Consider the following 10,103-nt stretch of genomic DNA (forward strand, 5'->3'; position numbering starts at 1 on the left):
CATCTATCAGCCATCTAACAATTATTGGCCGATCATCTACTACTCAGTACTATACTGGATGCTGAGCAACACAAAGAAGTATCGGGATTCATGATTACGTATGACCAGACTAATAGACCAGAAATGACAAGTGAACAATGTCAGACACTATAGTTTGCATTAAATCATAAGGATAGCAGGTGGTCCATGTACATGGACCAGAGTGAGGACTGCATTCAGCAGGACCTAAAAGGAGGACTGGCAAGATTAGGGGGAGTGAAAAGGGGACATGAGGGCATCTTAGGCAGGAGAAACAGCAGGAGCAAAAGCCTGAAAGAGAAAAAGAGCACAGCAGAAATGAGGGAGAGTGAGGAAATGAGCTTGGCTAGAGCACAGGGTTTGATAGGAAGCCGTGGAAATAAAGCGGGACAGATGTGGCCCAACTTTTTAATTCTGAGCTTTAAAAGCCAGGCAGAGGCCTTTGGACTCAGTGTAATAAAAGTAGGGAGCTATGGCATGCATTTTCCCATATTACTTGGAAATCTCTCAAGCACCAAAAACAGTTGAAAGAATTGTACCTAAACATCCTATATGCATCATCTGGGTTCCACAATTCACCTGTTGATTCGTGTACTTTATGGTCTTCCACTGATCTTTACAGAAGGGAACTATTCTTCTTGTTCTGATCTCAGCTAAAATTTCGTCTCCTCAGAAGTCCTTCTCTGACCAATGTTTCTAAATTAGAGGCTTACTACTATATCCCTACTTACTCTCTGAATAGTACTTAATACTAACTGAAATTTTCTTATTTATTTATTTATTTACTTACTTACTTATTCATTTTTATTTTACTTTCTGGATCCTCCTTCTAGAATGTAAGTTTGATACGATCAAGAACCTTGCCTGGCTAGTTCACCATTGTATCCCAATAATAGTACCTGGTACATAAAATAAAGTAAATAAATACAGACAATGAATAAGTGACTGAAACAACCTCAAATTCTTTGGAATGACTCATTGCTAAAGTCATGGGTTACTTTTATTCCAGTTGTCTCATCTCCTGAAACAGCATTTTTGAGGAGGAAATTACTGTTTAATTAGCTAAAATCAGAATTGATTTTACACAGTTCATTAAATGTTTTATGAATTAACTCAGAAGAAAATTAACTCAGTAGAAAAATAAATGTATATGCATTATTTTTTTAAATAGTTTTTTTTTAAGATTTTATTTATTTATTTGAGAGAGAGAATGAGAGAGAGAGAGCATGAGAGGGGGGAGGGTCAGAGGGAGAAGCAGACTCCTCGCCAAGCAGGGAGCCCGATGCAGGACTCAATCCCGGGACTCCAGGATCATGACCCAAGCCGAAGGCAGTCGCCCAACCAACTGAGCCACCCAGGTGCCCCACAATAATGTTTAAAAAAGGGTGCCTGGGTGGCTCAGTCGGTCAAGCATCTGCCTTTGGCTCAAGTCATGATCCCAGGGTCCTGGAATCCAGTCCCATATGGGGCTCCTTGCTCAGTGGGAAGTCTGCTACTCCCTCTCCCTCTGCAACCCCCTACTCGTGCACTCTCTCTCTCTCAAATAAATAAACAAAATCTTTTAAAAATAATGTTTAAAAAATATAGAATCAGAGACATAAATTATTTCAGATGTCAATCTACAGTTGTTAGATCTATTATTGGTGTAAACGTAGTATGTTAAAATGTGCAAAACTCTTCTATAGCTAGTTCTGTGTTATAAAATAATCCATTAGATGTTTTATTAAAAATAGTTTACAAAAATAAAATCAGATTAGGCTTAAAATAAAGACTGTGATTACTCCCAAATTCCTAGTTTCTATTGCCAGGCACAGAAAGATGAATAGCAAAATAACTCACTCTAATTTTTAAACTGCTTCTAGGTCATACACAAAAACTAATACATATTTAGCCCAACCCTCAAATCATCTATATTACTAAAGATATAATTTTTATCAACTGATTTATAATTTGACCTTTCCTCTCCATCTTCTAAAAATGATTAAAAGTAGATTAATTGTAGTAAAAATTGAATGCTCCCAAACAAGAGAGAAAAATAAGAAACAAAAGAGGAGAAAAGAAAATTTATATTTTAAAAAATCTTGCTTAAAGTGAACAATGCTATAGTAATTGGATAGAACTTAGTTCTTTATTCTGATCATCCTAAAAACCAGGATGAAGAAGGAAGTACATAGGTTTCACCAATAGACAGAAGTATATTCGTTTATCGGGAAAAACAAACTTTTATCCAGATCCTTAGTGCCAAGAGAAATACTCATAGGAGATTTTGTAAGAGGGCATTGAACTGCTTTATAAATACTATATGGAGCTCTTTCAAATGTTACATGTTTTCAATTCCACCATCTATAAAAGAAAATAATGCCAAAGCATGGTTCTATCAATGCAGTCACCATGTAGGCAGGGAAATGCGGACAGGTGGTGCAATGCAGGTATTGAGTTGTCTATTTTCTTTAACACCTGGCGTGCATGAAAAAGAAGCTGCATTCGTTAAAACATCCCATTCCTAAGGAATTATAACTGGAGAGTTATTCCATGTGATTTCTGAGTTCACCCTGGGAATTTGTAGTAAATGTGCTTCAGGTTATATATCACAAAATGCAAAGTGTCCCACTGTTGGAGAACATTGCCTAATGAGAGGACGTGTTGATGGGATGTAAAGTGACATAAATGTTCTGTTATTTTGGCAATATGTACCAGGAGGCTTAAGAAGGGGAAAAAATTTTGACTTAGCAATTCTAGTTCTAGGACTGCGTCCTTAGGACATAATTAAGAAAGTGGGCAAAGGCTTACTTACTAAACACCCAAAAAATACAAGAGTGGTAAAATACCCTCTTACACTGTTGGTGGGAATGCAAGTCGGTACAGCCACTTTGGAAAACAGTGTGAAGGTTCCTCAAAAATTTAAAAATGAGCTACTCTATGACCCAGCAATTGCACTTCTGTGTATTTACCCCAAAGATACAGATGTAGTGAAAAGAAGGGCCATATGCACCCCACTATTCATAGCAGCAATGTCCGCAATAGCCAAACTGTGGAAAGAGCCGCGATGCCCTTCAGCAGATGAATGGATCAAGAAGATGTGGTCCATATATACCATGGAATATTACTCAGCCATCAGAAAGGATGAATACCCAACTTTTACATCAACATGGATGGGACTGGAGGAGACAATGCTAAGTGAAATAAGTCAAGCAGAGAAAGTCAATTATCATATGGTTTCACTTATTTGTGGAACATAAGGAATAGTATGGAGGACATTAGGAGAAGGAAGGGAAAAATGAGGAGGGGGGAAATCGGAGGGAGAGATGAACCATGAGAGACTATGGACTCTGAGAGACAAACAGGGTTTTAGAGGGGAGGGGGAGGGGGGATTGGTCAGCCCAGTGATGGGTATTAAGGAGGGCACGTACTGCATGGAGCCCTGGGTGTTATACAAAAACAATGGATCATGGATCACCGCATCAAAAACTAATGATGTATTGTATGGTGACTAACATAACATAATAAAATTTAAAAAAATAAAAATAAAAAAAGAGTGGTAAAATACATTATATGGAAAACTATTTATCCATTAAAAATTCCTTGGCAGAAAATTTTTTATCCTGGAAAAATGTTCAAATACAGGTTAATGTTAGGAAAATGGTAAGGAAGTAGTTTCTTTCCTATGATGGAGGGTGCGTAAATTTGGCAAAGCTTTATGGGAGAGATATTAGGTAGATTTATCAAAATTCTAAATGTGCATCCCCATGGAACAGCAGTTCAATTTATGGGAAATATGCCCTGCAGGAATCCTTATTGTGTGTTACAATTGTTATGTTGTTGTAATGAACAAAGTCATAAACGGCCTAAATGTTTTTGATAGGTGTGGTGGTTTTATCCACAAAGTCTCTGACACTTCTCCCATCAAGAGATGGGGGTCTATGTTGGAGCTCCTGAAATCTAGGAAGGCATGTGACTACTACGACCAAAAGAGTACAACAGAGGTGACACTAGGTCAAAAAAGGCTATGCAGCTTCTTCCTGGTTCTCTGGGGCATCCACCTTAAGGACTCTCAGCCACCGTGGAGAAAGTTTAACTATACTCCAGCAGCTGTACTGTGAGGAAGCTCAGACCACATGCAGAGGTAAGTGCTCTAGACAAGAGCCAGCAACAACCACCTGGCATGTGAGTGAAAATACCTACCAGTGATTCCATTCCCCAGTTACTGAGTTCGTCTGGCTGTTGGGTGTCCCCAGGTGAGGTCCCAAACATCATGTATCAGAGAAAAGTCATCTCCACTGTACTCTGTCTGAATTCCTAATCCAGTGAGCACACCAAAATGGTATTTCACATGACTAAGTTTTAGAGTAGTTGATTATGCAACATTGCTAATCAGAATGGTAAGACATTGGTTAAGTAAAATGTGGTACATCCATTGAATGAAACTCCAAACAGCTGTTAAAAAGTAATAGATGGTGTTGTTTTCAAAACAATACATAATATGACTCTAGTTTGTCTTGTATTTTTTAAATTTAGTTTCAACCTTACTGAGATATAATTGACAATTATGATCCAGTTCATGAAATAGAGGAATAAAGATAAACAAACATTGCATATGAGTCTTATGAACTTTCTAGAAAGCAATTTAGCAGTATATTTATTTCAAGAGCAGTAAAAATCCGAAACAGTTGACCCAATAATACCTTTTGTAGGAATGTATCTTTATTTTGTATTTTAAAACTTCATATGTAAATCTAAGAATTCTTCCTTAAAAAGGTCAACTAAAAAAAAAATCCCCTTTGAATGAAAGAATTAAGCAAAAAAGAGAAAGAACACAAACATTCAACACTAAAAAAGGGTGGAAGTTTGATAACCACAGGAGAGGAAATTTAAATTTTTTTAATGCTACAAAAAAATATATAAACTCTGGATAAATTAGACTGCCCTTCTGGAAAACATAAATTATCAAAGTTTTTAAAAAGGAATTTTAAAATCTAAATAATTACGTTAGAAGGTGAAAAAGATTTCACTGCTGCTTCCAAAAATTGTCAGGCACAAAAAGTTTTGCATGCAAGTGTGTTCAAATTTTAAATGAACAAAAGCTCTATCAGAGAAATTAAATCAAATTCTCTCTTAGCCAGTAGGATTACTGGTGATTTAATTTTCTTTTTCCACTATTCTATATTTTCTAAGGGTTCTACATTTTTAAATATCTTTTTCGATTATTAACATAATTAATATTATCTATAATAATACAACACAAATGTACTAAAAATTTGGACGAATCTAACAAATCATGAAAATGGGAATATGTAATTTTTTATGCAGCTTTGAAATCAGTGAAAGGCAAGGTGAAGGTGGTACTAATTTGGCTGGGGAGGCTGAGATCTTGAGAAATCCGTAAGAACAGAAATGCAGCCTGCTCCTCAGGCCAAAGCTCCTGGACCAGCAGATAGGCCCCCTTCTCAAAAAGACAGCGGTGTGTTTCCGTCGGCTATCACTGCAGTGCTCTCGGGGTGGAAGACTGGTGTTCCCGCCTCCAGAGCCCGACAATCAAGGGGCTTCCCCTGGGCTGTGGCTGCAAAAAACTGGGGCACTAGACTATGTAAAAGCTCCCCTCGGAAGATCCTGAGGCTGTGCAGTGTGGCAGAGGGAGAGCCCAACATGGCACCCACCAAGGAATGAAGAAAAGTCTAGAGAAAAAAAAAATCTTGGAAAATGGTGCCCGCGAGCAGCTCTAAGAGTATCCCCAAAAGGCCCCTGCCACTTCCAGGGAGGCTTTAAAATTAGCAAATGAGGGATGCCTGGGTGGCTCGGTGGTGGGACCAAACCCCATGACAGTTTCTGCGCTCAGCACAGACTCTGCTTGATATTCTCTCTCAGCCTCCCTTCTGCCTCCTCCAACCTTGCTCTCAGGTGTGCAGAGGCGCATGCACGCGCTTTCTTGCTCGCTCTCTCAAATAAATAAATAAAGTACATAAAATTAGCAGATGAATCTCTTTCACCTAAATTCTGGGTACTTTTCAAAAGCTGCTTCTGCTCTGGGCCCTGAGGCCTCTGAGTCTGTGGGAGCCCATTTAAAGACCAAAGAATCATCTGGCCCTAAACGTTCCTCAGTTCCCTTCTGGTCTCATGGCCTTGAGCCCTGTTAAGTTTTCAAAGCCAGATGTTTTGTGGGTTCCTTTCTCAGGTGCAGGTCTTAAAAGTTTGGGGTGCCTCTGGTGAGGTACAAACTCTACACCCCTCAGGGAGAAACTTCCAGTTCGTGGGATTCTTCCTGACCACGAGTCACTGTGGGAGGGAGGTTAAAGGGGAGATTGTGTCTCCGCCTCTCCTACCTGCTTCCATGTCTACATTTGCCCAAGTGAAGGAGTTCCTCAGCTGGTTTTCAGGTCTTTTTCGGAGGAAATTACTCCATATGTAATTGTAGACTCCCTATGTCCGTGGGAAGAAAGGAGTTCAGGATCTTCCTATGTCGCCATCTTGAACTGCTTTCTAGGACTTACTCTACAACAGGAAGTTTGTATCTTTTGATCCACTTCACCCTTTACCCGTTTGCCCACCCCCAACTGCATAACTCTGACAACTACCAGTCTGTTCTGTATATCTAGCTATGAGTTTGGGGTTATTATTAATTTTTAAGATTCTACATATAAGAGAGATCACATACATGTAAGTGAGACAGTTTGGGCCTTTCTCTGACTTCACTTTGCATAATGCCCTCAAGGTCCATCCATTTTGTCACAAATGGCAAGATTTCCTTCTTTTAATGGCTGATTAACCTTCCTTTATATACCACATTTCTTTATCCATTCATCCATTGATGGACACTTGTGTTGTTTTCATGCCTTAGCTGTTATAATACTATAATGAACACGGCGGGGGGGGGGGGGGGGGGCGGGTACATGGTGCAGGTATCTTTTCAAGTTAGTGTGTTTCCTTTGGATAAATACCCAGAAGTGGAATTGCTGTATCACATGGTAGTTCTATTTTTAACATTCTAAGGAACCTTCCTACTGTTTTCCACAGTGGCTGCACCAATTTACGTTCCCACCAACAGGGCATGAGGGTTCCTTTTTCTCCACCTTCTCACTAACACTTGTTATTCTTGTCTTTTTGATTCTAACCATTCTAACAGGTGTGAGGTGGTATCTCGTGGTTTTGATTTGCATTTCTCTGATAATTAGTGATGTTGAGCACCTTTTCATGTACCTGTTGGTCATCTGTATGTCACTCTTGATGTCTCTGAGACAAATAAGGAATAACAGATACTATGAATGTGTGGTGGAAAAGAAATACAGGCTTTAGGATGTAAGGAAGTTAAAAAACGACATTGGGAAATAAAAGGAAAAATAGTCTGTGAGATTTGACATTTGTCAATATGAGTATGGGAGTTAGATAATCTTTGCTGCGGTTCATCTGTACTTCATTCTACTGTACTCTGGTTAGAATTAAGATAACAAAGTCAAGAGGCGACACTGGCATAGGGCTACACATTTGCAGTACTGGGTTGAGTTTCCAGGCTTCAAAATCTGATCCTTAGTAATACACATTTAGAAACTCAATTTTACAAGGTGGGTATGACACTCAGAGATGACCAGTCTCTTAGAGAATGAATCACCCCAATTAGATTCTCCAGAGACTAATGCATTATAAACCTAATTCTGATTTATTAAATAATAATGAAGGCTATTCTTCTCTAAAATGTCACTAGATGAGAACAGAATCAAATAAAAGGAATTTTGAAAAATGTTTACCTAGCCCGGGGTTTCTCAAATAGGAAATCATTTGGCAATACCTAGAGACATTGTGGGGGTAAGGGGAGTCCCATTGTCATTTAGTGGGCAGAGGGCAGGGATGCTGTTAAGCATCCTACAATGCACAGGGTAGCTTCCCACAGCAAAGAATTATCTGGCCCTAAACGTCAATGGTGCCAAGGTTGAGAAACACTAATCAAGTCTGTGGAAAAGCCGTAAGAACACTTCTCAAGTAGCACAGTGCTGATGCCCAGTAGATTATACCATTCTTCACGTATGGTGCCTTTTCCAGGCTCTCTAAAAATCATCTCCTTTCCCAAAGACCTTAAGCAGAGTTGAGTTTTTCTCATTCATTAAATCTCTTTATTGACTCCCTAAGATTACATCCTATTTATTTTAGTTCAGCAGAGTCCTTAAATCTTCTCAGCCACACATTTGCAGATAATTTTTGTCTATTTCTTTAAGTAGTTAATATTCATCCATTTTTTATTACTAGTTTCATTATTAGAAATGTCAACCTTAATTTATGATTTCGGCTTACTTTGCTTCCATGCATATACATATATATGTATGAATATATATAAAATATTTCAAAGAAGAAACAGAAATTTACTGGATCTATTGTAATATTATTTATGCTGAGCAAAAGAAATTGTAGTTCTTGTTGTTATCATACTGTATTTGTAACACAAGAACCCTTTCATAAAGGACTACATGCTCACAGTTGTTAGGCTGGGCTGTACCCCACAACAATCATTTTATTAAATAAACACCCTTGAACTTTCTTCAAATATTTCCTATCAGTTCTAAATAACTTGCAAACCTGAGTATTCTGTTTTAGTTGTGAAACTCAGTTTGAAGAAAATTCCCTTTTCAGTGATTTATATTTAAAAAGTAATAGAAAGCAAAAAGAAATCTTCAATAGTTTCTCAGAATACACTTTTTATTTTGATTAGATAAACATTATTTTTGGACTGAGTCTCAATTGCTCCACAGGTCCACAGGTTCAGTCCACAGTTTAGGTCAGTCCACAGGTCATTATGGCAAAATGGGCATGGGCCTCAGGACAGAGTCTGGCATCCCTGTTTATAATGTCTGCTCCCATAGAGGTCATTTCACCTACGAATCCTTTCTGCAGGATCAGCCACATGATGTGCAGGGCTCAGTGCAGTAGGAAAATATGGGAACGCATTGTTAAAAAATTATTAACGATGTTAATAATTTAGGCACAGGAAATAATTACACTAAGCAGAGAATTAAACCAAGTTCAGGGTCCTTCTGAGATAAGGACCTTGTCCTATGGCTTGCACCCCCATGAAACTAGTCCTCCCTTTCAGATTGTTCATTTACACTCAGTCAGTCTAGCTGTTGGTTTAAAAAAAAAAAAACTTTTTTGTGATCACATTTAATTTCCTCAAAAGGCAAAGTACATACACAATCAGCTCAATTAAATCAAGTCAAAAAATAAAAAAAAATCAAGAGAAGATTTGCTGTAAGTTATCAACCAGCAACTATTAATTCAACTAAGTTATATTCAGAGAAGGGAAAAAAGGGAACATTGGTGGAGTGTGTCTCCTCCTATGTGTCTGGCACTGGAGATTTTTTTTTAAACATTTTATTTATTTATTTGACAGAGCACAAGCAGAGGGAGTGGCAGGCAGAGGCAGAGGGAGAAGCAGGCTCCCTGCTGAGCAGGGAGCCCGATTTTGGGGGGGGATGCGGGGCTCAACCCCAGGACCCCGGGATCATGACCTGAGCTGAAGGCAGTTACTTAACCAACTGAGCCACCCAGGCGTCCCTGGAACTGGAGATTTAAAACTGACACTTCATGCGGATGAGGGGGATGGGTGAAATAGGTGAAAGGGATTAAGAGTACACTTCTCTTAATGAGCACTGAGTAATATGTGGAACTGTTGGATCATACTGTCCGCCTGAAATTAATACAACACTATGTTAAGCACACTGGAACTAAAATAAAATAAAAAATAAAAATGGCCCTTGTTTAACTCCAGCTAAGTAGGTGAACTGGAAAGATTTAGGGGATGGGGGCTCCCAGACACGATAATATAATCTTGTTTTTAAAATAAGTTCAAAGACTACTTGGAAATCTTTTCCACCAGTTAAGTGGAAAAGTTAAAATCCTTTCCACCAGTTAAGTGGAAAAGTTAAAATCCTTTCCACCAGTCAAGGAAGAGTCTGGGTCCGCGGGGGTTGGCTGGTCCCTGACCAGGAAGCCCACAGCAGGAGCAGCAGGAGGAGGAAGCCCAGAGTATTGAGCCGAAAAGCGTTCGGTAAGGCAGGGTGGGACCGGGGGGCCCGAGCGACCGGGGCGGGGCGCAGGGGCGGGGC

The sequence above is a fragment of the Eumetopias jubatus genome, unplaced genomic scaffold (assembly GCF_037043125.1).
Source record: "Eumetopias jubatus isolate StellerSeaLion01/CBP00866 unplaced genomic scaffold, mEumJub1_p1.0 scaffold_3, whole genome shotgun sequence".
Lineage (NCBI taxonomy): Eukaryota > Metazoa > Chordata > Mammalia > Carnivora > Otariidae > Eumetopias > Eumetopias jubatus.